This window comes from Emys orbicularis, chromosome 1 (assembly GCF_028017835.1).
Source record: "Emys orbicularis isolate rEmyOrb1 chromosome 1, rEmyOrb1.hap1, whole genome shotgun sequence".
In the NCBI taxonomy this organism is placed as follows: Eukaryota; Metazoa; Chordata; order Testudines; family Emydidae; genus Emys; species Emys orbicularis.
The window spans coordinates 145052838-145080150 of NC_088683.1; the positions used below are offsets into that span (position 1 = coordinate 145052838).

Here is a 27313-nt window from a genome sequence, read left to right on the forward strand (position 1 = left end):
AGCTCCCAGAAGTGGCCAGTATGTCCCTGTGGCCCCAGGCGCAGGGGCAGCCAGAGAAGCTCTGCACGCTGCCCCGACCTCGAGCGCTGGTTCCACTGTTCCCATTGGCTGGGAACCATGGCCAATAGGAGCTCCAGGGGAGGTGCCTGCAGGCGCGGGCAGCGTGCACCACGCAGAGCCGCCTGGCCATGCCTCCGCCTAGGCAGCAACAAAAGAACCAATTCTAACGAGACAATTCAATTAAAGTGGGCTATTATCAGCAGGAGGAAAAAATCACTTTTGTAGTGGTAATCAGGCACATTTCAAACAGTTCATAAGAAGGTGTGAGTAACAGTAGGCAGGAAAATTAGCATAGAATAAAATATCAGGGTTGGAAGGGATCTCAGGAGATCATCTAGTCCACCCCCCCTGCTCAAAGCAGGACCAATCCCCAGGCAGATTTTTGCCCCAGATTCCTAAATGGTCCTCTCAAGGATTAAACTCACAACCGTTGGTTTAGCAGGCCAATGCTCAAACCACTGAGCTATCCCTCAGCATGGGAAAATAGTTTTAAGTTTGTGTAATGACCCATCCACTCCCAGTCATAATAGCCCACCTCCTGCTCAGCACGGCCTGCAGCTCCCACCCAGATGTCATTCACCCCTAGATTTCACAGGCCATGGAAAGGAGCTCCTTCCCTCGGGCTACAGCTGGCAACTCCTCCCTCTGTAACCCAAGCACCAAGGAAATTTAACTCTTAATGGGAGGAGGGGGATGTTTTATCTGGGTGTGACATTTCCCTCTGGTGTTATCTGGACCAGTGATCTGCTAGGCCTCTCCAATCCTTGACTTTGGGAGCCAGTCTTACCCTGCTCTGCTGTGAGAGCCCCCACTCCTAGGCTGTTCTCGCGCAGCCTCTGGCATGTAAGCTGATTGGATTGTGCAACCATATGACACTAGCCAATATCTCCAGTCCCAGACACAACCCTAGTTACCTCCGTCTTGCAGTGTCCAGTTATGCCCACTGCACGCTGCAAGCTTATATGAGTTCGTCAATTTAACAAAGAAATTGATATGTACCAAGCTTGTTCTCCCAAGGGGAGTCTCTGACACACTTCAAACCAAATGCACTGCTTCAGGTAGAATAAACAAACAGATGTATTAACTATAAAGATAGATTTTAAGGGATTATATGTCAAAGCACAACAAGTCAGATTTGGTCAAATGAAATAAAAGCAAAACGCATTCTAAGCTGATCTTAACACTTTCAATGTCCTTACAAACTTAGATGCTTCTCACCACAGGCTGGCTGGTTACTTTTCAATCAGGCTCTCTCCTTTGATCAGTGTTTCAGTCGCTGTGTGGTGGTGGTGGTGGTGTCTGTAGATGTAGGTGGAAGAGAGAGAGAGTATGGCAAAATGTCTCTCCCTTTTATCATGTCCTTTCTTTCCTCTTGGCTTTGCCCCCTTCAGAGTCAGGTGAGCATTAACCTCATCACATTCTCAAACTGACCAAAGGAAGGGGGTGACTCCCTCGAGGGTCTAACAGATTCTTTTGTTGCTGCCTAGGCCAGTGTCCATTGTTCCTGTGAGGCTGGGCTGGGTTTGTCCTATCCATGCCCTGAGGAGGTGTGAACTGCCTTGTGTCTTCGAGAGTTTTTGCCTGGGCTTGCTTTTAAGCCCTGAGGATACATTTTCAGCCTTATAACTACATACATGAAATTATAACCTATAACCTTACTATAACATCACTGTAACAATTACTATAACATCACTATAACAACCATGCTCAGTGCATCATGAGCCTTGCGAAGACACCCGACATGACAAACTTTGCATTGGATGCCACACAATCATTTTATAAAGATGAACATGGGGTGTAAGGTGTCCCGCTGAGGAACAGAGTGTCACACTGGGGTATTCAGAGAATCTGTCCTCTCTGTTGGACCTGCAAAGGGAAAGGAAGGAGAGTTGGAGCCTGGAGTGAGGGGGAGGTGACGTGTTTGTTACCAGGTAGAACCTCACCTCTGAGAGGCCTTGGGGGCACTGTCCAGCTGTCACTTCCACAAACTCCCTCACAGCAGCACAGGGCCTGTTTGTTAGTGATTTTGGGCCCAAGTCCCTTGTGCTCTGTACAACAATGAGGATACTAGTAACAAATCAGCACACTGGGGCCTGTGATGAATACAGGGGCTTTGTGGGCTGATGTCTGAGCCAATCTGACCTGAGAAAGGATCCATCCCACAACATCCAGGATCCTCCTGCACACAGGAGATGGAAGGGCCTGGTCTGGGAACAAAGTGGGGGGAGGGGCTGGTCCATACTGCTCCCTGAAAATTACAGCATGTAGCAGAAACATCTCCTGTCACTCACCTGAGCAATTCACAGCAGCATCTTCCTTATGGTCACAGTTACTCTCACCCCAGTGCTTGGAACAACAGTCCCAGAGAGATGACTCTGTCCCTCTGCAATTCAACGTCTCCACCCAGATGGGACCAGTCCCCTCGCCGAATGCAGCCTCCCCCGGGGCAGATACAGCAGATCCACAGCCCAGTTGTTTACACACAATGTTAGCATCCGCCATGTCCCAGGAGTCATCACAAACTGTTCCCCAGGAGCCACGGTACCAAACCTCCACTCTCCCCGAGCATCTGTCCTCTCCTCCCACAACACGTAACTTCTCCTGGTCTGGAAATGCAGAAACCTCACATGTTACTGAGACAGCTGGGAAAGTCCTTAGGGACCAAGAGGGAGACACAGAGAAGCAGAGATACCTGTGCAGCTTGTAGAGTTCGGGCATTCGGTAAACAGGGTCTGAGGTGGTTTCCCTTTCCTTCCTATGGAGAGAAAGCTGAGGTGAGTGGATCGGACAGTGTGTGCGATGCAGGTTCGAGTAGGGTTTATCGGTATTTCACATCCCTAATACCAGTGCTTTATAAATTGGCTGAAAGCCAAAATCTGGGTTATTGAATAATTAATTAGCTACTCATCGGTTACTCTGGATTTTGCAGTCTTTAAGCAGCTTCCTGCTGGTGGGTGTGTCTCTTTATGTAACTGGTAGGACAGTGTCTGATTCTCCTCTAGCTCTCCCTGCGACAACCCCCCTAACACCTCTGCCCAGAGACTGGAATGGAAACAGACACCTGAGCTGAAACTCACCCTCATTACCGCAGGACCCAACAGAAGAGGGAAAGTAATATTGAGAGGGGGCTGTACAGGAGCTGCAGGTCTGAACTTCCCCACACGAAAAGGCAGTGTGGTCCAGTGGTTATGGTGCTGCACTCGGACTTAAAAGACTCGGGTTCTATTTTTGTTTCTGCAACAGATCTGCTGTGTGACTTGGGCAAGTTCCTTCAACTCTGTTCTCTGTTTCCCCTCCCACTCGTCTGGTCTATCTTGACTGTAAACTCTGTATGGCAGGGCCTCTCTCGATTTGTGTTTTGAGTGCCTGGGGCAGTAAGGCCTTTGGGGATTTTAGGTGTTACCATAATATAAATAATACTTGAGACACAGATCTATAGATGAACTTCACAGCCCAAACTTCTGATTGTTATTCCTTGGAAGATGTTTAACCAGAAAGGCACACGAATCATGTTCTTTAATGAGTAACAGTTCCTGGCTCTTACTAGAGGCCTTAGCCAATGCTCATTAAGGCACCATGGGTGACCTTAGGACACTTCATCTCTGTGTCTCCATTCCCTGTCTGTAAAATGAGGGTAATAATGCTTTCCTGAAAGGCTCTGCTGCTGTGTGAGTGAGACTTGAGAGATCAAGATTCTGATCCCAGTAACAAGGATTGCGAAGGGCTTAGAATGTGTTCATGCTAATTAACCATTGAAACAATTTACCAAGGGATATGGGAAGTCTCCTTGATATGAAGTCATTAAATCAAGACTGGACGTATTTCTAAAAGATCTGCTCTAGCTCCACTAAAATGTACTGGCTTGATGCAGGAATTACTGGCTAATATTTTATGGCCTGTGATATGCAGGAGGTCAGATTAGAAGATCCTAACAGTCTCTTCAGCCTTTAAAATCTGTGATTCCGTGACTTCACTGGGTATTGGATTAGGCCCTAATTGTGGTTGCGGTGAAATGTATGTTTTTGTAATAGCGATATCCATGTTTGTTATTAAGAGGCCACATTACTATTTCTAGAACCTCAGATACCAAAAAGAAGTTTGTACCATTGCTGAGAATGTTATATAGCTATAGATATAGATTGATATAATTGTTATATGTTGTTACTTTTCATTAGATCTTTTTAAGAAAATATAATAATTATATCAAAATCTTTCAGTGAGCTAGACCTGACTGTTGAGTGTGTGTGTATATATGTTTGCTATTTACCTTCACAAGCAATATGGGTTTCTTCTACTCTGTTACACGATTGTTGTTTCCAAGGGTCTGACGGGCATTGCAAAAGGGAGCTGTGCTGCTTATCGCACCGAACACCATCCACCCAGGTGGGGCCAGAGCCACTTCCATGTGTAAACTCTTTCAAAAGTGTCCCTCTGTCTCCGCAGTCCAAGTGTTTGCATATAAGTGCCATGGTGACAGCATCCATAGGACTGTTGCAAACACTGCCCAAGTCCCACTGTAGAAAACCTCCAGTCGCCAGCACAGTCACTGCCACTCACCAGTCTCAGATCCGTGAATTCTAGGAGGAAATGCAGAAGTTGGGTGTGAAGGTTTCTGATTCTGAAATACACGGGGGTTTAAAGGCTGAAATCCCAGAGATCGCTAACAACCCTGTCCATTCTTCTACAGAAAAATCAGAGACATTCTTCTAGAGACCAGTGACCTGCCCATGAGCAATGAAATTATTATTTAAAAGACGCCAACAGTTGCAAACAGTGGTACCCGAGATTCAGAAATCAATCTGATATTTGTAGTACCCCTTGGTATTAACTGTTGGCAATGCTGACTTTTTAATGGTGACCACTGCCAGTAGCGGGGAGTGTGAGAGAGAGAAAGGAAAAAGGAGATAAATTTTTGAACATCCTCAGCTCACTCCTCAGACACCCATGTACTTCATTAACTCCCCTGATTATCAGACTCATGGGAGCATTCCCAGACCAGACCTGAGCAGAGAACTCCTGCATCCTCTTTGTGTCTGCAGTTGTGCTGGCCCCACCCCCTGGAAGGACACGCCCAACGATTGGATTCATTACCAGTGCAGTTCACACCATCCAGCCAGATCTGCCCGGATCCTTGTGAAGAAACTTCTGATAAAAAGCATTTAAGGGGACTGGACCTAACCCTGAACCTTTAGTCGTCTGAGTCATCCTTATGGGACAGCTCTTGAAAGTAAGAACTACTAGTGAAGCTAAAGCTTTGCAGAATCAGCTCCTACTTGGAAAACTTGAACATTTTCAAACAGCTCTTCTAAAGATGCGCAAGAAATATCATATTAACTAACAAATTTATCAAAAATTCCAATTTTCTTTTAAATTGTTACAGACTTGGGAGGTTCCAGCGGCTTGGAGAAAATCAGACTTGGGACCCATTTATTTTCCAAATAAAGGAAGAAAGGCAGGTGGATACATGTACCTACGGTAAAGTCTAATAGACTTAGGGCTCTATTCTAATGCTGCTGAAGTCAACAGCAAAACTCTCCCTGCCCTAATGGTAGCAGGAATGGGCCCTTACTGTGCCGTAGTTACCCTGCAACTGGAATCGGCATGAACAATTATTTCAGTGCAGTAACAGTACAGTGCATGATACAGGTGTTTGTTAAAAAATCTGTTATTTGAAGAAAGCCATTGTTTATTTAAACCCTCCCCAGAAAAGAACCATAAGAACATAAGAGCTGCCAGCCTGGGTCAGACCAGAATTCTGTCTGCAAAAGTGGCCGGTACCAGAGCTGTACCCTGACCATCTTAGCTAATAGCCATTGGTGGACTTTTCCTCCAGAAACTTATCCAGTTCTGTATTGAACCTAGTTATACTTTTGTCCATCACAACATCCCATGGCAATGAGTTCCACAGGTTAGCTGTGCGTTGTGTGAAAAAGTTCTTCCTCTTGTTTGTAAACCTGCTGCCTATTAATGTAATCAGGTGATTCCTTGGTTTTGTGCTGTGTGAATGGGTAAATAACATTTCTCTACTCACTTTTTCCGCACCATTCATTATTTTAAAGACCTCTATCATATCACCCAATGCGTCTCTTTTCTAAGCTAAACAGCCCTAATCTTTTTAGTCTCTCCTTGGACAGAAGCCATTCTGTACCCTTCAACATCCTTGTTGCCCTTCTCAGTACCTTTTCCAGTTCCACTATATCATTTCTGTGGATGAGGCAACAAGAACTGGACATAGTATTCAAGGTATGGGCAGACCATGGATTTATTGTGATAGTTTCTGTCTAATTTTCTATCCCTTTCCTAATAGTTCCTAATATACCATTAGCCTTTTTGATCATTTCTCAATTTTCAGCAGTTTTCAAAGAATTATCCACAGTGACTCCAAGATCTCTTTCTTTGGTGGTAACGGCTAATTTAGAAGCCATCATCGTATATGTGTCACTGGGATTATTTTTTTCCAATGCGCATTGGTTGGCACTTATCAACAATGAACTTCACCTGCCATTTTGTTGGCCAGTCACGCAGTAATGTGAGATCCCTTTGTAACTCCTTGCAGCCTGCTTTGGACTGAACTATCATCTACAGGCTTTGCCACTTTACTGTTCACACCCTTCTCCAGATCATTTATTAATATGTTGAACAGCACAGGTACCAGTACAAATCCTTGGGGGGACCCGCTGTTCATGTCTCTCCATTGTGAAAAGTGACCATTTATTCCTACCCTTTGTTTCCAATATTTCAACCAGTTACTGATCCATGAGAGGACCTTCCCTCTTACCTACCCCGTGGCTACTTAACTTTCCTAAGAGCCTCGGTGAGGGACCCTGTCAAAGGTTTTCTGAAATCCCAAGTACACTGTATCAACTGGATCACCCTTATCCACACGTTTAGGACTCCCTCAGAGAATTCTAATAGACTGGAGAGGCATGACTTCCCTTTACAAAAGCCTTGTTGACTCTTCCCCACAAATCATGTTTATCTCTGTGTCTGATAATTTGGTTCTTTACTGTAGTTCCTACCAGTTTGCCTGATGCTGACGATAATTGCCAGGATCTGCTCCAGAGCCCTTTTAAAAAATCAGCCTTACATTAGTTACCTTCCTGTCATCTGATACAGAAGGTGATTTCAGTGATAGGTTACATACAACAGTTAGTAGTTCTGCAATTTCATATTTGAGTTCCTTCAGGACTCTTGGGTGAATACCATCTGGTCCTGGTGACTTATTACTGGTTAGTGTATCAATTTGTCTAAAATATCATCTTATTACACATCAATTTGGACTGTACATCAGATTGGTCACCCGAAAAGGATAGCTCTGATGTGGGGATCTCCCCCACTTCTTCTGCAGTGAAGATTGATGCAAAGAATTAATTGAGCTTCTTGCAATGGCCTTGTCTTCCTTGAGTGCTCCTTTAACACCTTTGTTATTTAGTGGCCCCACGGTCTGTACGGCAGGCTTCCTGCTTCTCATGTACTTAAAACAATTTCTAGAGGTAGTTTTTGTGTCTTTAGCAATGTGTTACAATAGTGATGTACAATCAGTAGCAATAAAAATATCATATAATCCTCAATTCCTTTTTCTTTTCATTGAAGCAAAAGGATGTACTACTAAGATTAGGACATAATACCACATTATAACAAAAAGTTTTACTTAATCACCAAGAGAAATAGGGTTATGTATGACTTCCTTTTCCTGTTAATAATAATAATAGAGTCTAATTCGGATATAGCACAGTTCAGTGGTAGTTCTCAAAGCAATCTACAAAGGAGGTCAATGTCATTATCCCCATTTTACAGATGGGGAAACTGAGGCACAGAGCGGTGAATGACTTGCTGGAGGTCACCAGCAGGCCAGTGGCAGAGCTGGGAGGAGACCCCAAGTCTCCTGAGTCCTGTTCCAGTGCTCTGTGAAATAGGCCACATTGCCTCCCCCTCTTTTCTTTTTTGATTTTGAACACCCCATTATTGAAGTTTTTAAGATAAGAAGCCACTGTAGTTACATATTTACTGACATGCTCAGAAAATTCTCTCTTCTGCCCAACAAATGTTAGAATGGATATCAATATTTTTCATTGTAAGAATTTTCCGTTATTCTTTAAAAAAAAAAAAAAACCCCACCAAAAACCCATCTGATTGTTTTTGTGGTGAATGTGGGGGCAGGGTAGAGGTTACTGCTGTGTACCCTGAACTGTGACTTAAGAATTTGACTTTTAAGATGGTGTCACAGTGTCAGAGGGAACAGGCAGCTCTGTCCCACAGGTGGATATGGTCACAAGACCAGTGGCTGCCAGTCATTAAAGCTGGATGGGGCTGACTGCGGGACAATGGAGCAATCATCATGGGGATGTTTTCCTAGATGGCCTGGCTGGCCAACCGGGAAAACTAGTCTGAGGCAGAAGGAAGACTTCACCTGGCCCTGTAACACAGACCACTGAGCAATATGGTAATTGAGCTGAGACACACACAGGACGGGTGGGGACTTCCAGAAAAAGCAACTTCACAGAGAAAGGGGAACAGAGTGGGGCAGACAAACTGAGCCCCAGCTGGGTCTCATGAGCACCTTGGTTCTTACAAGAACACAGGCTCATTCTGTTCTTTTCTTGTTACTCCCCAGGGAAGCCCAGCTCACTTAATTTGCAGGGAAGCAGAGATTAGATGAGCTACAACACAAGTATGGGGTGTTTGTTTTTTTAAACCCCTTTTGCTCTAATACGTTGTTCCAGCTGCTGAATAAAGTGCTTTGTTCTGAGTACGCTGTAGGTCACTATCACGGGACACAAGTTCCCCGGGGGAAGAAATGCTGGTGCCTGAAACCCAGTCGGACCTGCAGGGTGCTGAGCGGTTGGTTTGCACAGGGTAGTGTAACCAGGCCAGGCCTAGCGGAGGAAGAATCTCGAGATTCCACCCCAAGACAGGCCAGGGCAAGTGGGCCAGACCTCACGTGGGTGCACATAGAGACACCAGAAAGGGGAGAAAGGTGCAACTAACTCTGTAACCCTGACAATGTTCAATGAAAATAAAAAAAAGTTTGTGAAAATTTCCATAACAAGGAAACTGTTTTACATCTGAAAAGTTTTGATTAAAAACACAAGACAGACAGACAGACAGCGAGGTTGCTGCAGTGCATTAACCTATCCTATGGCTGTGCTTTTCTCTGCACATAATACTATATTTTTACAACAGAGTTTGATCCTCAGATCCACATATTTTCAAGGTCTGATGTGATCACTGCACAAGTTGGGGAATATATAGGCCCTAGGACAGGTCATATTCCCCTTCAACAAGGACAGGATGTTTGCAAGATTTCATAGTAAGTCACCTCACCTGAGCAAACAATGCCGACATCCTCAGCAATTCCTGCCTGCTCTGCCTCAGATGTGGAGATGATGCAGAGCATCAGATTAGTCTTGTTTCCTGCACACTGGACACTTCTCAGCCCCACGGGGCCCGTTCCTCGCTCAGACTTAGGGGGGTTATAAGCTTTCTCAGCGACTCCGCACTGGAGCTCCCTGCACACCACGCTGGCATCGTCCATGTCCCACTGGTCATCCAGCACTCTGCTCCACACACCACGGAGGGAAATCTCAACTCTCCCGTCACACCGGCTCTCTCCATTCAGCAGTCTGAGTGATTCAGAACCACCTAGGCACAGGAGAGATGGGAAACACACTGAATAACACTCCCTGTTATACACTAGAAATAATACAGAGTGCACATGAAATTATGGACAGTTTCTCAATAAGAAGGCATAAGCCACTGGTCAGAGTGTGCCACAGTGTTAAAGGGAACAACCTCTGTGAGAAGATACTTATTCTTTTCACTCTATAAGTAGAAGGTGCTATAAGGATTGTAAAACTCTGAGCTTGACAGAAGGGCTTGCTAGTAAACCCTGTAAATGAGTGAGCGAGGGAATTCCTGCAGGTTACTGATTGGGAAAATAGTCTCTGTGTGTGGTGGTGGAATGGCTGCTGAGGTCTGTAGTCACTTTATCCAGGTTTAAATGCCTGGAAGCCAGTGAATGGTGCCTGCACAAGCACTTAGCAGGTGGGTCGCGCATGATTTAGGCAAGTTTGCCGTGAGGAAGTTTGACCAATGGAAGAACAGGGTTCATCGTGGTCAGGAACAAGTTATTGTTGATAAATTCCCTTAGTTCCTTCTGATCTTTGCTCAGTAGGTGGCAACTTTCTTGGTTCACCTGGGTCCAGTGCAGGAGCTCCTAGTGTGAGATAGTTCCTGGCACTGGTGGTTCTACCAGGAGTTGTCCCCTGAAGTGTGGTGTCATCTCTGAGTCCAACGTGAGATTCCAGCTGATCAATCCACATCACACTAAGCAGGTTGTGTGTGGGGCGGGGAAGTGGACGTTCTCTGTTGGTGAATATTGTGACGTTCTTGGGATGTGAATCTCAGTCTTTGCGTGTGTATTGGAATCAGTGAATCCTACAGGTGGTAAGTTAGGAATTACTCACCGAGTTCAGACACAGGTGCAGCCAGAAGAGACTGACAATGTCAAAGACAACAGCAGAGTCAGTGCAGGGCACACCCACTGGCTGTGTCAGGTACAGTATGTACTAGTATAGCAACCTGACGGGTGCAGTGTGTGTGCACTGGGTCCAAACAGCTCAAGGATCTTGGTAGCCAAATAACATTTCAAGGCTAAGAGTGAAATCCTGGCCCCACTGAAGGCAATGCTAAAACCTCCATTGACTTCAACAGAGCCAGGAGTTCGCCCTAAGACTGGACCAGGAGAATGCCTGCATGCAGCTAGTGTAGGCAGGGGTGTAGCCATGGGTGGGCTGTGGCCCACCCAGTTAGCATCCAGACCCAACCAAATCAGGGCCGGAGCCCCCCGAATCCACAGGCTGGGGCTCCCAACCCCAGCTCGGTGTCCGTCAGCCTGGCCATGTCTCTCTCCTGCCAGCTCCGTGCACTGTTTCCCTGGTTTCTGACCCCAGTGCTAGCCCCATGGGGAGTGTGCCTTGTTGGGGCAGGTCTGGGTGGGGCTCGTGCTGGAGCCGGAGACGGGGGCATCAGCTCCCGGCGCCGGCAGGAAAGGGACGTGGCTGGGCTGATGGACACTGAGCCAGGGTCGGGAAGGATGGGTGGAGCTCGAGCCCCAGCGGGACCCCCCTTTGCCCAAAGGGCGCACCTAGGATTACCAGATGTCCCGATTTTATAGGGACAGTCCTGATATTTGGAGATTTTTCTTATATAGTTGCCTATTACCTCCCATCACCTGTCCAATTTTTCACATTTGCTATCCGGTTACCCAAGACACACCCCGCAGCCTGTGTGCCCTGGGCAGCCTCAGCTTTGGGTGCCTGCTGAGTGGTAAGGGCTGGCTGGAAGGGGTGGACGGAGGCAATCCCTCCCTCCCTCCCTCCTATCCCCTCCCCAGGGCACTGGATCCCTCCTGCACCCCTCCCTCTGCCCCTCCCATCACTGCCCACCCCCCGAAAGCCTGGTCCCACCCAGGTTTCCTGTCCTAGCTATGCCACTAGTGTAGTGTGAGGGTAGAGAGTAGATTTGGGGCTTTCCGAGGAGGCTCCTGGCTATAACTGGTACCACAGCCCCTCAGGAAGGGGAGATGGGATCATGGCAGAAGGAGCTCGTACGGAAGGGACCAGGTGTTTTTCCTTAGAAGGGATTCTCCTTCCAGCAACTGTAGGGAGAAATCAGAATCTTCATGTGCTGAGGAGTTCCCTCCGAGAACCAGGGTATGGGCTGGGTAGGTAGTTAGGAGAGGCAGGGCAGGGCTGCAGGGAATTCAGTTAGGAATGCAGGTAGCAGCCTCTATGAGAAGCAGGAGAACTGTGAGGTGAATTGCCCCCAAGGTACAAAGGTATCAGCTGTAAAGAGGAGAGTAGATGTCTGTTGAGAATGCTGGGCAGGGCCCTATATGCTTAGTCATGGTGTGTAACGGCACCAGTGACTCTGGTCTCTGTCGGAGTCAGTCCTGGAAGCTATGTGTCCATTATTAGGAAGAAGGTTGAAATCCAGGGCTTCTGCAGTAGGTTTCACTGTAAGGACCCCAGTTCCAGCCAGTCAAGATGCCCTATGGAGACTTTGTACATGGATGAGAAGAGGGGGCGGAGAGGTGAGCTGCAACTTCATTAAGCAGGAGGGATCCCTTTGGTGAGGGTAGAAGCAGATGATCACAGTGGCCTCTTTGGGTCTTAAAACTCTGCCGATCTATAGACCCAGAAGACAGGCTCCATTTAGCCACAAGGGAACCAGATTGGCTGGCCATTAAAATTAAGTTTTCTAGTGAAATATTTTCCCCACAGGGCCCTGGCCACTTTCAGTGCCCAGGATGGATAAATCAGGGTTGTGCAGCGTCAGGCTGTTGCCTGTACAACCCCTGCCTCATTCACTGTAGAAACTGGAAGGCCTGTAGAGAATGAGCAGGGGAGCGCAGGAAGAACTAGGATGATCTTATTAAGAGCGGTGACTGTCATTCAGTAAAGCTCAGTTCTGTTCCTGCCTCTGCCACCGACTTCACAGGGTGAAATCCATCCCATCATCCAGATCATTAATAAAGATGTTGAACAAAACTGGCCCCAGGACCGACCCCGGGTCACTCCGCTTCATACCGTCTGCCAACTAGACATGGAGCCATTGATCACTACCTGTTGAGCCCGACAATCTAGCCAACTTTCTATCCACCTTATAGTCCATTCATCCAATCCATACTTCTTTAACTTGCTGGCAAGAATACTGTGGTAGACTGTAGCATGGCGCAGCACTCACTGGCACGATGCCTCCTGCTGGTTGGTCTGGGAATTAGCTCTTCCAGCTTCGGAGCACCTCCTGCTGGCCAGTGTCTCCCTTGCTGCTGCCTACTTCTTCCTTTCTTCAGGTACCACCCTTTAGTTCAGGCCCCACGTCCCTCCCAGCCTGCAGTGCCCCTTCTCTGGGGTACCTCCCCACAGCAGTGCCCCCACACTAAGGGATCCTCCCCTTCCTGGGGAACCCCAATTCCCTGAAGCTCACCTTGCCTCAGTGACCAACTGCCTGTCTTCATCTAGCCCCTTTTCTCAGGAGCAAACTCTAGTCTGAAATGGCTGCTCATGATTGGCAAGGGGCTGCTGCCTTTTCCTAGCCTGGCTGCACCGCTGCAGCCTCAGTACCAAAGGCCCTTTTAGCTCAGTCTCAGCCTGGGGACTCGCCTGGCCAGAGCTCCCCAGCTCTGCCTGTCCTTCCCCAGCACTACTCTGTTTGAGATACCCTTCTCTAGCCAGCAGCCAGGTCCTTCCCACTCCACCAGTGGAGTGAGACTCCCCCGCCTAGCTCCAAGCCCTTTTATCAGGGCCAGCTGCACCCTAATTGGGTGTGGCCACACCTGTGGCTGCCTACCCAATTGGCTTCACTTGGCTGCTTTCAGCCCCAGCGCTCTCCAAGGGCTGGCTTTTAACCATTTCCAAGCCGGAGCGGGGTGACCGCCCCACCACATATCAAAAGCTTTGCTAAAGTCAAGTTATATCACATCCACCGCTTTTCCCATATCCACAGAGCCAGTTATCTCATCGTAGAAGGCAATCAGGTTGGTCAGGCATGACTTGCCCTTGGTGAAACCATGCTGACTGTTCCTGATCACCTTCCTCTCCTCCAAGTGCTTCAAAATGGTTTCCTTGAGGACCTGCTCCATTATTTTTCCAGAGACTGAAGTGAGGCTGACTGGTCTGTAGTTCCCCGGGTTCTCCATCTTCCCTTTTTAAAAGATGGGCACTGTATTTGCCTTTTTCCAATCATCCGGGACCTCCCCCCATCACCATGAGTTTTCAAAGATAATGCGCAATGGCTCTGCAATCACATCAGACAATTCCTCAGCACCCTCGGATGCATTAGATCTGGACCCATTGACTTGTGCACGTCCAGCTTTTCTAAATAGTCCTTAACCTGTTCTTTCACCACTGAGAGCTGTTCCTCCTCCCCATACTGTGTTGCCCAGGATAGCACTGTGAGAGCTGCCCTTGTCTGTGAAGACCAAGGCAAAAAAAGCATTGAGTACTTCAGCTTTTTCCACATCATCTGTCACTAGGTTGTCTACTCCATTCATTAAGGGTCCCACACTTTCCCTGACCTTCTTCCTGTTGCTAACATACCTGTAGAAACCCTTATTATTATCCTTCAAATCCCTTGCTAGCTGCAACTTCAGTTGTGTTTTGGCCTTCCTGATTACACCCCTGCATGATCGAGCAATATTTTTATACTGCTCCCTAGTCATCTGACCAAATTTCCACTTCTTGTAAGCTTCTTTTTTGTGTTTACGCTCACCGAAGATTTCGCTGTTAATCCAAGCTGGTCGCCTGCCATATTTTCTATTCTTTCTGCACATCGGGATGGTTTGTTCCTGCACCCTCAATAAGGCTTCTTTAAAATACAGCCAGCTCTCCTGGACTCCTTTCCCCCTCATATTAGCCTCCCAGGGGATCCTGCCCATCAGTTCCCTAAGGGAGTCAAAGTCTGCTTTTCTGAAGTCCAGGGTCCATATTTTACTACTCTCTTTTCTTCCTTTTGTGAGGATCCTGAACTCAACCATCTCATGGTCACTGCTGCCCAGGTTCCCACCCACTTCTGCTTCCCCTACCAATTCTTCCCTGTTTGTAAGCAGCAGGTCAAGAGGAGAATGGCCCCTGGTTGGTTCCTCCAGTAGTTGCACCAGGACGTTGTCCCCAACACTCTCCAAAAACTTCCTGGATTGTCTGTGCATTGCTGTATTGCTCTCCCAGCAGATGTCAGGGTGATTGAAGTCCCCCATTAGAACCAGGGCCCGTTTCCTGGAAACTTCAGTTAATTGGCTGAAGAAAGCCTCATCTACCGCATTCTCCTGGTCTGGTGGTCTATAGCACACGCCCACCACGACATCACCCTTGTTGCTCTCGCTTCTAAACTTAACCCAAAGACTCTCAACAGGCTTTTTTCCAGTTTCATACTGGAGCTCTGAGCAATCATACTGCTCCCTTACATACAGTGCAACTCCTCCACCTTTCCTCCCCTGCCTGTCCTCCCTGAATAGTTTATACCCATCCATAACAGTGCTCCAGTCATATGAGCTACCCCACCAACTCTCTGTTGTTCCAATCACAGTATAGTTCTTTGACAGTGCCAAGACTTCCAATTCTTCCTGCTTGTTTCCCAGGCTTCTTGCGCTCATGTATATGCATCTAAGATTACAAGCCGTCAATATAACTAGGGTCAAGGAAAGATGTGGCTGCTCAGCTCTTCTGCAGTCAGGCAGTGTGGTCGGGTGGAACGAGCACAGGGCTGCGAGTCAAAACACTTTGTTTTATCCTGTCTCCACTGCTGACTCACTGGGTGGCCTTGGGCAAGTCACTTTGCTTTTCTCTCTCAGTTTCACCATTTGTAAAATGGAGCTAATAATAATACTTACCCACCTGCTTCCCTGGAGTTTCGTGAGGGTTTATTAATGTCTGGACAGTACTTTGAACACATAAAGCTCTGCAGAAATGGTGAGTACTCTGAAGAATCAGGCACTGAGGGTCTCAGGTTGCTGCCCAATCACCCTGAGTTTGGAATTTTAGGTTTAATCGTTATATGTAAAATTTTCAAAAGCAGCTAAATGATGTAGGAACCTAAGTGCCATTTTCAGAAGTGACTTAGGCAGCAAGAGGGAGAAGTCTGCATGGTTCCTGGGCTCCTACGTTACTGGAGAAAATGGGATTTAAGTCTCTAAGTCACTTAGGCACTTTTGAAAATGTTATTCTTGGGCTTCTAAGAGCCTAAGTCACTTTTGAAATGGGCATCATAAGAGTCTGCTATCTCCTGGGGGTGTTATGAAGACAACTTCATTAATGTTTGTGGTGCATTCTCATACTATGGTGATGAACACCACAGAAAAGTCCATGAAGAAATTAATAATTCTGTATTCAGTGCAGTGTTTGTATGGTATGTAGAGTGAATAAGGCCCTGGATCACATGTTGAATGATGAGGATAAAAAGAAATATTCAACAGCTCCTCCATCCCCTGAGCACCATCCTTCCTGTGCACTGAAGGAGGCAGGAGCTGGGGGTAGGTGAGAATAATAGGATGTGTGCATGCAAGTAGACTGTATCATAATGTATATGCACAAGGGAGGGTGGGGGGCTGAATTAACATTAGATAGGTAACCTTAACTCTGGTATTTTCTAATTCTTGTGCCTTTGGCTTTGACTAAATCAACTAAATAATGTAGTTTAATTTTTTACTTTTATAAAAGGTAAATATTAGAGCGGGTCAACAACCCAAAATTTTTCCTGTGAAGTATTTCAAATGCAGTATTTCAATTTTTAAACAGATCTGAGATACTGGCATGTGGAAATGGAATGAAAATTTTTGTGTAGACTCTAAAATGTTGATTCATTTAAACTTTTGGAAAATGAAACATTCAATTTTCCTTTCCAGCTTTTGGATTTACAGGTTTGCCACTTCCTCCCCCTTCTATTTTTTAATCTTTTCTTCCATTGTAAAAAGTTAGAAAAAAGTAAATTAGTAAGAACGCAGGGGGAAAAACCTTTTGAGTCTTTTCAATTGGGAAGGTGTGAAAAAAGTAAAAAAAAAAAGCTAAGTGAGTAAAAGCACTAATTTCTCTGTGGTGTGCTACCAAAAATACCCGCAGGAACTCACAAGAGAGAAGGGAAATGGTGATTTTCAGCAGTTTATAATTCAGCCAAACCTGGGAGGAATCTCACTGCACTAGGAGAAGGCACCTCCCTGGCCCCAGCACTGACACCTTCCCAAATTTCAAAGGCTGCAGCAATCAAGGAAGGTGCGAGAGCTTCTCAAGAAGGTGCCGAGAATATTTTATAATAGAAAGTGTGAAGCAACCTCCATATTCGGAGTCACTACCAGCTCCCCCCTCTAATTACTATTGGAGAATGCTGGGGACAATGAATTGGTGACATTTATGTAATCTGAAGGACAAAGCGCTGCCCCTGCTCCGCTGCCCTGCGTAAGGACAGAGTTGCTGATGTTTTTACTGGAGAATCCAGGGCTTTCCCAGGTCACAACTATTCTTTTGTGAGATATTATTTACTTTAATTTTATATTTAATACATTTACTATTATTATACGTGCTTTAGGATCTAGCTCCCCCTCCCCTTGCTGTGCCCTGAGGTTCCCCTGCTCTGGGAGCAGTGTCACACACTGAGGGGCAGGTGTCCTTAATCCAGCATTTCTCCTGCACTTACCTGAGCAAACCACACTGGCATCATTGTCACGTGAGCACTGAGAGGCCCCCAGAGCAGTAACAGGGCAATGTCCCAAATGGGTTTCAGTCCCTTTGCAGTTAAATGTGTCTGTCCAGACAGAGCCAGTTCCCTTCCCAAAATACGCTTCTCCTGGAGCCAATACAGCGAATCCACAGTCGAGCTGATGACAGAGAACGTTGGCGTCCGGTAAATGCCAGTGTGAGTCACAGAGGGTTCCCCAGGCACCAAGAACCTGGATCTCCACCCTCCCTGAGCACGCTGTGCTGCCGTTCACCAGCCGGAAACCTGTGTGCCCAGGGGAGAAGGGAGAAGGGGTTTAGAGAGGGAACCTTGGAACTATTTTATACCAAATAGTAAAAGAAAGGAAAGTCCGGTGGCATTTGATCCCTTTCTAATTATCTTGGCTTGTTTGGGGGTTTGATCCAACCCTATTAAACCCAACTCCCTACTCAGCAAGATCATTACATTGCTTCACCCTAATCTAGAATACACAGAACTGGGATTTTAAAGACATTGTGCTGAATTCTTACGTGAGCATATGACACCAGCATCATTTGTGTGTGAGCACGTCTGATTCACTTCTGATATCCTGGGACAGGAGAACAGGAGAGACTCATTCCCCACACACTGGAATTCTTCAGTCAAGATCAGCCCTTGTCCTTCTCCAAAGTGACCTCCTCCTGGGATAGATACAGCTATTCCACACTCAAGTTCATTACAGATAATGTTGGCAACTTTGAGATCAAAGTGTGCATCACAGACTCTGGTCCATGTATTTCCACGTTTTATCTCCACACGTCCTGAGCAGGCACTGTTTCAAATGTAATCAGCTGGGGCATGTGAAGGCCAACTGCCCCAAGAACCCCAACAGACTGAAGTTCATTACATTGGAGTCACACCCAAGGTCCTCAGGCCCAGATGCCTCCCAGGTAACCTCAGAGCGAAGGGAAACTGTGAGTGTGGGCAGGAAGACGCTTACAGCGTGGATGGGCCACTGGAGCACAGGTGTCAGCTATCCACCAATCGGTAGGGGACCCCAAATTCATCAACCCAGAGGCCCAAGTGACGATTCAACCATTCATGTCAAAATCTTTAAATTTGCCTACAGCTGAGTTGCCTGTCCAGTACAAGGGCTGGTCAGGAAAGTGGACTTTTGCAGTCTATGATGATTATCCCATTCCCATGCTGCTGGGGGAAGATTTGGCCAACCATGTGAAGCTAGCCAAGAGGGTGGGAATGGTCACCCGCAGCCAGGCTAAGCTTCCACACCTATCCCTGTTCCTGAGCCTTCCACCAGGGCCGTGTCTGTGTTACCAGAGACCCAGACAGAAGTGGTGGAACCAGATCCCCTGCCAACGACTGCAACAGCCGTAGTGGATCCAGTCCCAGAGACCCAGCCGAAGCCAATCCCAGAACCGGAATTGGCGAAGCAACCAGCACCAGAACCATTGCCAGCACTGAGTCCAGCGCTTGCAACCCCGTCTACAACTCCAATGCCAGAGGGCATCAGCGAGCCTGCACTGGCAGAAGCAGCAGATAACCCTACACAAGAGGCTCAGCCAGAGCCTGAAATACCACATAGTGCTCCAGCAGAGAGCGGTTCGCAGTCAACGGAAACAGCACCATCACCTGCATCGCTTCCAGAGGGACCAAGCCCAGGTCCACAGTCCAGTGAGGAACTGATGTCTCCAGCATCAAGGGAACAGTTCCAGGCCAAACAGGAAGCAGATGAAAGCCTCCAGGGAGCTTGGACGGCGGCACGGAGCAACCCACCGCCTCTCATCTCTTCTAATTGATCCTGGTTTGTTGTAGAAAGAGGACTTTTATACAAGGAAACTCTTTCTGGTGGGCACCAGGAAGACTGGCATCCTCAGAGACAGTTGGTATTTCCAACTAAGTACCAGGTAAAACTCTTGAGCTTAGCCCACGATCATCCTAGTGGCCATGCTGGGGTGAACAGGACCAAAGACCGTTTGGGGAGGTCATTCTGCTGGGAGGGACTGGGCAAGGATGTTTCTACTTATGTCCGGTCTTGTGAGGTGTGCCAAAGAGTGGGAAAACCCCAAGACCAGGTCAAAGCCCCTCTCCAGCCACTCCCCATAATCGAGGTCCCATTTCAGCGAGTAGTTGTGGATATTCTGGGTCCTTTCCCGAAAAAGACACCCAGAGGAAAGCAGTACATACTGACTTTCATGGATTTTGCCATCTGATGGCCGGAAGCAGTAGCTCTAAGCAACACCAGAACTAAAAGTGTGTGCCAGGCACTAACAGACATTTTTGCAGAGTAGGTTGGCCCTCCGACATTCTTATGGATTCGGGAACTAATTTCCTGGCAGGGACCATGAAAAGCCTGTGGGAAGCTCATGGGGTGAACCACTTGGTAGCCACCCCTTACCACCATCAAACGAATGGCCTGGTGGAGAAATTTAATGGAACTTTGGGGCCCATGATACGTAAATTCGTAAATGAGCACTCCAATGATTGGGACCTAGTGTTGCAGCAGTTGCTTTTTGCCTACAGAGCTGTACCACATCCCAGTTTAGGGTTTTCACCATTTGAACTTGTGTATGGCCACGAGGTTAAGGGGCCATTATAGTTGGTGAAGCAGCAATGGGAGGGTTCTACACCTTCTCCAGGAACTAACATTCTGGACTTTGTAAGCAACCTACAAAACACCCTCCGAGACTCTTTAGTCCTTGCTAGAGAAAACCTAAAAGAGTCTCAGGAAGAGCAAAAGGCCTGGTATGATAAATATGCCAGAGAGCGTGCTTTCAAAGTAGGGGACAAGGTCATGGTCTTGAGGGCGCTCCAGGCCCATAAGATGGAAGCATCATGGGAAGGGCCATTCACGGTCCAAGAGCGCCTGGGAGCTGTTAACTATCTCATAGCATCCCCCACCTCAAACCTAAAGCCTAAAGTGTACCATGTTAATTCTCTAAAGCCCTTTTATTCCAGAGAATTAAACGTTTGCCAGTTTACAGTCCAGGAAGGGGATGACGCTGAGTGGCCTGAAGGTGTCTACTACGAAGGAAAAAGTGGTGGTGGCATGGAAGAGGTGAACCTCTCCACGACCCCTGGACGTCTGCAGCGACAGCAGATCAAGGAGCTGTGCACTAGCTTCGCGCCGATGTTCTCAGCCACTCCAGGACGGACCAAACGGGCATGCTACTCCATTGACACAGGTAATACTCACCCAATTAGAACCCCACCATACCAGATGTCTCCTCATGCCAAAACTGCTATAGAACGGGAGATCCAGGATATGCTAAAGATGCGTGTAATCCGCCACCTAACAGTGCATGGGCATCTCCAGTGGTTCTAGTTCCCAAACCAGATGGGGAGATACATTTTTGCGTGGACTACCGTAAGCTAAATGCTGTAACTCACCCAGACAACTATCCAATGCCACACACAGATGAGCTATTGGAGAAACTAGGACATGCCCAGTTCATCTCTACCTTAGACTTAACCAAGGGGTACTGGCAGGTACCGCTAGATGAATCTGCCAAAGAAAGGTCAGCCTTCATCACCCATGTCGGGCTGTATGAATTTAATGTGCTCCCTTTCAGGCTGTGAAATACATCCGCCACCTTCCAAAAACTTGTGGATGGTCTCCTAGCAGGATTGGGAGAATCTGCCATCACCTACCTTGACAATGTGGCCATCTTTTCTGATTCATGGGCAGAACACCTAAAGCATCTGCAAAAAGTCTTCAAGCACATAAGGGAGGCAGGACTAACTGTTAAGGCTAAAAAGTGTCAAATAGGCCTAAACAGAGTGACTTACCTTGGACACCAGGTGGGTCAAGGAACTATCAACCCCCTACAGGCCAAAGTGGATGCTATCCAAAAGTGGCCTTTCCCAAAGTCAAAGAAACAGGTCCAATCCTTCTTAGGCTTGGCCGGATATTACAGGCGATTTGTACCGCACTACAGCTAAATCGCCGCCCCACTGACAGACCTAACCAAAAAGAAACAGCCAAATGCAGTTCAGTGGCCTGAAGAGTGTCAGAAGACCTTTAACCAGCTTAAAGCGACACTCATGTCTGACCCTGTGCTAAGGGTCCCAGACTTTGACAAACCGTTCCTAGTAACCACAGATGCGTCCGAGCATGGTGTGGGAGCAGTTTTAATGCAGGAAGGACCGGATCAAGAATTCCATCCTGCCGTGTTTCTCAGCAAGAAACTTTCTGAGAGGGAAAGCCACTGGTCAATCAGTGAAAAGGAATGCTATGCCATTGTGTACGCGCTGGAAAAGCTACGCCCATACATTTGGGGACGGCATTTCCAACTACAATTGGGCGAGGGATAGCTCAGTGGTTTGCGCATTAGCCTGCTAAACCCAGCGTTGTGAGTTCAATCCTTGAGGAGGCCATTTAGGGATCTGGGGCAAAAATTTGTCTGGGGATTGGTCCTGCTTTGAGCAGGGGGTTGGAGTAGATGACCTCCTGAGGTTCCTTCTAACCCTGATATTCTATTTTCTTTTCTTTTTCTTACAAACCGACCATGCTTCACTAAAGTGGCTTCATACCGCCAAGGGAAATAATAAAAAACTTCTTCCGTGGGGTTTAGCTCTCCAAGATTTTGATTTTGAAATACAACACATTTCAGGAGCTTCTAACAAAGTGGCTGATGCACTCTCCCGTGAAAGTTTCCCAGAATCAACTGGTTAAAAGTTGTTCTTGGAATGTGGGACATATTGTTAGTTTTTATATAATCAGTAGTATGTCTAAAGGTGCATGTGTCTTATTAACTCTGTTTTCTCCTAGAGCTCTAGGAAGAAATCACAGCCAGTGTGGAACCGGCTGTCCAACACTATCTGTGATTTGGGGGGGCGTGTCATAACTTTAAAGGGAAGGGTAACAACCCTCCGGTATACAATACTATAAAATCCCTCCTGGCCAGAGGCACCAAAATCCTTTTACCTGTAAAGGGTTAAGAAGCTCAGGTAACCTGGCTGACACCTGACCCAAAGGACCAATAAGGGGACAAGATACTTTCAAATCTTGGGGGGGCAGAAGGGGCCTTTTTTTGTGTGTGTGTGTGGTGTTCGCTCTTGGGACTAAGGGGGACTGGACATCAGTCCATGTTCTCCAAATCTTTCTGAACAAGTCTCTCATATTTCAAACTTGTAAGTAACAGCAAGGCAAGGCGTATTAGTTTATCTTTGTTTTCTCAACTTGTGAATTTTCCCTTTGCTAGAGGGAGATTTATCTCTGTTTTGTTGTAACTTTGAACTAAGGCTAGAGGGGGTTCCTCTGGGCTCTTTGAATCTGATTACCCTGTAAAGTTATTTTCCAGCCTGATTTTACAGAGATGATTTTTACCTTTTCTTTTTAATAAAATCCTTCTTTTAAGAATCTGACTGATTTTTCCATTGTCCAAAGACCCAGGGGGTTGGGTCTTTGATCACTTTGTAACCAATTGGTTAGGATATTATTCTCAAGCCTCCCCAGGAAAGGGGGTGTAAGGACTTGGGGGGATATTTTGGGGGAAGAGGAACTCCAAGTGGTCCTTTCCCTGTTTCTTGTTAAATCATTTGGTGGTGGCAGCGTACCAGGTTTTAACCTAAGCTGGTAGAAATAAGCTTAGGGGGCTTTCATGCGGGTCCCCACATCTGTACCCTAGAGTTCAGAGTGTGGAAGGAACGCTGACAAGGGGTCATAGTAGACAAAGAACTGAACGTGAGCTCCCAGTGTGATGCTGCTGCAAAAACAGCTAATGTGATCCTTGGATGTATAAATAGGGGAGCAATGAGTACAGCTGGCTGACATGCAGGATTTCCAGTGTACAGGAAATTTCACTACTTTAAAATTTCCTGTGAATTGGAAATCCGGCTAAAATTTTGTTTTGGAAACTCCAGCCCATGGTGTATCCAACATGAAATTTGCTCCCAGGAACCCCAACAGATGCGGAGTGACACTGTTAACATCAGGACAAGCATGTCAATTTCCCACAGCCACTGCTGGGGCTCTGGGGCAGCCTCATCAGGTGGCCTGCCCTGGACCGGGGACCCCCGGGCTCCCAGACTGCTTGGCCAGCTGGCAGCCTAAATAGGCAAATAGCCCAGTCCGAGACATTCTGAAAGGCAGGGCTGTCCCAGAACCACAGACCCTGGGACACCGGAACCTATCCCAGGACTTCCAGGATCCCTGATGCAGACCCTGGAGCCGAGCCTTGGTTAGAGCTGGGGCTCCCAGGGCTTGCAGTTTCCTATCCCATGGCAGAGAGCCTGAAAGCATTGGCAGGGCTGCCCTGGAGGCACAGACCCTAGAAAGACCAGGGTCTCCAATCCTGGGTCAATCTGTATGGTGGGGCTGCCCCAGAGCTGCAGATCCTAGAGGACTGGGGTACCCAGCCCCGGGACAACCTGCATGGCAGGACTAACAGGAGCCACCAAGGAACCTGTCAGGGAACTATGGACATTTCCACGAGACCCTGGATTTCTCCTAGAACCTGATTCACTTTCATGATAAATGTTGAGTTCAACAAACTGGCATTTTCCAAGGAAACTCTGATTTACCAGATAATTTCCAACCCGCTCTAGTAGGGAGGTGATTTTTTTCTCTGTGTACAGCACTGGGGAGACAGATACTGCATCTGCTTTTAGTGTCCACATTGTAAGAAGGATGTTAAAAAATTCCAGGGCTTGAAAATGTGCCCTGCAGTGAGAGATTAAAGGAGGTCAATCTGTTTAGCTTATCAAAAAGATTACCTAGATGGACATGGTAAAGGGTGGTAACTAGCCACGTCAGAGGGGCAATGAGTAACTTGTTTGTATCAGAGTAAAAAAGACAGGTCAGAGAGGGGATGTCTTTCTGTCCTCAGCGGGGGGGAAGTGGAAAGTCTCGCCACTCACTGAGCCAAGTCCATTGTAAGGGGCATAGATGTGCCAGTGTAACTGTTGACATTGATCCGGGGAGCTAGTACCGTGCTTTGTCAGCAATAAACCTGGCCGAGCGCCTTCGCCACTGAACCGAGTCTGTGGTCTTCTTGGGTAGTTTGGTCGAGGTCTGCTGCGTCAGCCACCTGCGCACAGCTAAGAACACACACAGAGAGAAAACACGCACAGCCAACAGCTGACAACACCTGGGAGGCAGGGAAGTGTTATCTCCATTTTACACATGGACAAACAAAGCCCAGAGACGCTATGGCCAAAATTATCAAAAGCGTCCACTGATTTTGGGTGCCCAACTTGAGAAACCCACGTCCTGGCTTTTGAGAGTGCAGCATCATTCCCACTGACTTCAGTTTAGAGCTGTGAGTGCTCAGCACTTCTGCAAATCAGACACTCACGGTCTCAAGGGGGCCACCCATAAAATGAGGAACACACAATTAATGACCACCTGGGAAACATTTGGTTTCAGTGACTTGCCAAACATCACATAGGAACTCTGTGGCAGAGGCAGGGATAGACTCCAATTCCCCAGGGCAGCATCCAACTGCCTTAACAAGAGACCCTCCTTTCTCTTTCTGCAATCCCCTGCCTCACACACTGCACACTTCACAATTCCTGCAACAAATGAGGCAGAGATCCTATAGACAACCTCATCTTTCACTCCACAACCCTGATTCAGAGCACTGTTTATTCTGTGAAGAAAATAGCATGTAATCATGTAATGAAAGACCATATCTTAATGCATACGCCAAAATAGAGGTGCAAAGACAACTTTAATTCTGCCATTTCCTTATTTTTTACATCTCAACTTTGCAAACTTAACGTTCCTTAAAAGTAATGTTTTGTGCATAATTTCCTAGCTTTAAAAAAAAACAAACTGAAAAAACAGAAGTTCTAAGATGCGGAATCATGTTGAAACCCACATAGATCGTCAGCAGGGTTGGAACCTTTAGATCTGCCACACAAACCTCTGCCACTTGAGCTAATGGAGTAACTGACAGCAGTAGTAGGTTGTCATCCTCTTTGTGGACCAGCACTAAACAGGTATCAGAAGATTTTTTTGGAGTGTTTGACAAATATTTGCTGACAGCAGGGGAATGGCAAAACTCAGGGATACTGGGTTCCATTCCAGGCTCTGGAGAGGTGTGTTCTCTCATCGTCACAGACCCATCTTCCCCTTTTCTACCAAGCCTAACTCCTTGTGTTCCTCCCCTCCAACCTGTCCCGGTCCTGTCTCTTCCCCATCCCTTGCTCTGTGTCCCAGTCCCATTCTTCTTGTCTATCCAATTCCAGTCTCCACTCCTCAAGCTTCTCATCCCCAGTCCCAGTCTCCTTGCCAAGCCAGTCCTAGACTTCACCTCTGGCTTCCCCGGCCAAGTCCCAATTTCCCCCTGTTTCCTGTGCTGTCCCTCCCCTCTGGGGTCCTCAGCTGATCTGTTTCTCACTCTTACCCTTGCCTTGGGTTGTCTTGTCTGTCCCAAGGCCCAGTTTCCATCCCTGGATGCCTCATCCAGTCTCAGGGTTTCTCTCTACACACACTTAGCTTGTGGAAAACTGGGGTGTAAATTTACCTCGCACTAGCCTGCTGTACACTGAGTGTCCATGTGGAACCTGCAGCTGCGCACTAACATTTCCCTAGTGCTTGGAAATGGGATAGATCAAAGCACACAAGGGAACTGCTAGGGCTTCTCTTCGCTACCACACTAAATCAGTGCCACTGTATCGATGCAGCGGTGCCGATTTAACGCGTCTGGTGAAGACGCATGACGTCGATGGGAGAGCTCTCTCCTGTCGACATAATTAGTCCACCTCATCGAGAGGCAGAAGCTTGCTTGGCGACAGAGCATATCCCGCTGACATAGTGCAATGTAGACACTGCTTTAAGTCAATGTAAGCTCGGGGAAGGGGGGTTGTTTTCACACTCCTGAGCGACATAACTTACATCAACGTAAGCAGTAGTGTAGACAAGGCCTCAGTGCGCAGCCACACCGTCCACATGGACACTCAGTGCATGGCAGGACAGTGAAGGGGAGATTTACACGCCAGCTTGCCACAAACTAAATGTTCATGAAGATATGCTCTCAGTCTCCCCCACCCCACCCTGACTGCTTATTCCAGTCTCATCGCCCAGTTAGTCTTAGACTCCCCCACACCCTTGTTCCTGATCTGATCTGTTTTTTCTCACCCACAACCAGTTCCTCCCCACTGGCTCCCAGTCCCAGATTCCTCATCCAGTGTGACATTCTATACTATGGGAGAGCATGCTGTAACCCCCATATAACCTAATTTTCATACAGTTGTGATATTACATACAAAGCATGCGTTGTAAGGTATCAGGGGAAAGGTTATGATCTGCTGAAAGTCATTTCTCTATTCATATATGTATATCATTAATGCATATGAAGTTATGATAATTGTGTAGTATGGTTGTCACTAAAACATGCTGTAAGTTGGGGGAATCAGCCAGATATTAGCTTCCCAGAGGCAACAGTAAGGAAAGTAACCAACGCCCAGGCGGGGTGTCAAACAACCCATCAACAGCCATTGTCCAGGAAGGGGAAGGAAAGGACACGATAAAGGAAGAGATGTTTGCCCAGCTCTTCCTCTCTCTTCCACCTACATATACAGATATCACACCAAGCAACTGAAGCACTGATCTAAGGGGAAAGCCTGGCTGAAGAGCAACCAAAGAGCAACTTTGGAAAGAGTTGAGGACTTCTGTTACCTTGGTTGCCAACTTTCTCAAAAGGCAAAAATAGACAGTGAGATCAAGCACAGGATCCAGTGCACAAGTGCTTCCTTTGGGAATCTTCTCTGGCACGTTTTCACAGACCATGACCTACAGCAGGACACCAAGATCCAGGTCTATGAGACAATTGTTATTCCTACACTCCTTTATAGATGTGAAACCTGGGTGACCTATCGACAACACCTCAAGAGTCTGGAGAGGTACCACCAACGATGTCTCTGGAAGATCCTTTGCATCAAGTGGGAAGATCACTGCACTAACACCAGCATTCTCATTGAAGCCAATGTCACCAGCACTGAAGCAATGATCCTCACTCACCAACTCTGCTGGGCTGGACATTGTGTGCGGATGCCAGACTCTCGCCTCCCAAAACAAGCCCTCTACTCTCAGCTCACCCAT

General features: G+C 47.2%; 1 pseudogene; it reads right to left on the minus strand.

Annotated features, from left to right (window-relative positions):
• Positions 1-1885: 1885 nt before the first annotated feature.
• Positions 1886-27313, minus strand: LOC135886809 (scavenger receptor cysteine-rich type 1 protein M130-like; annotated as a pseudogene).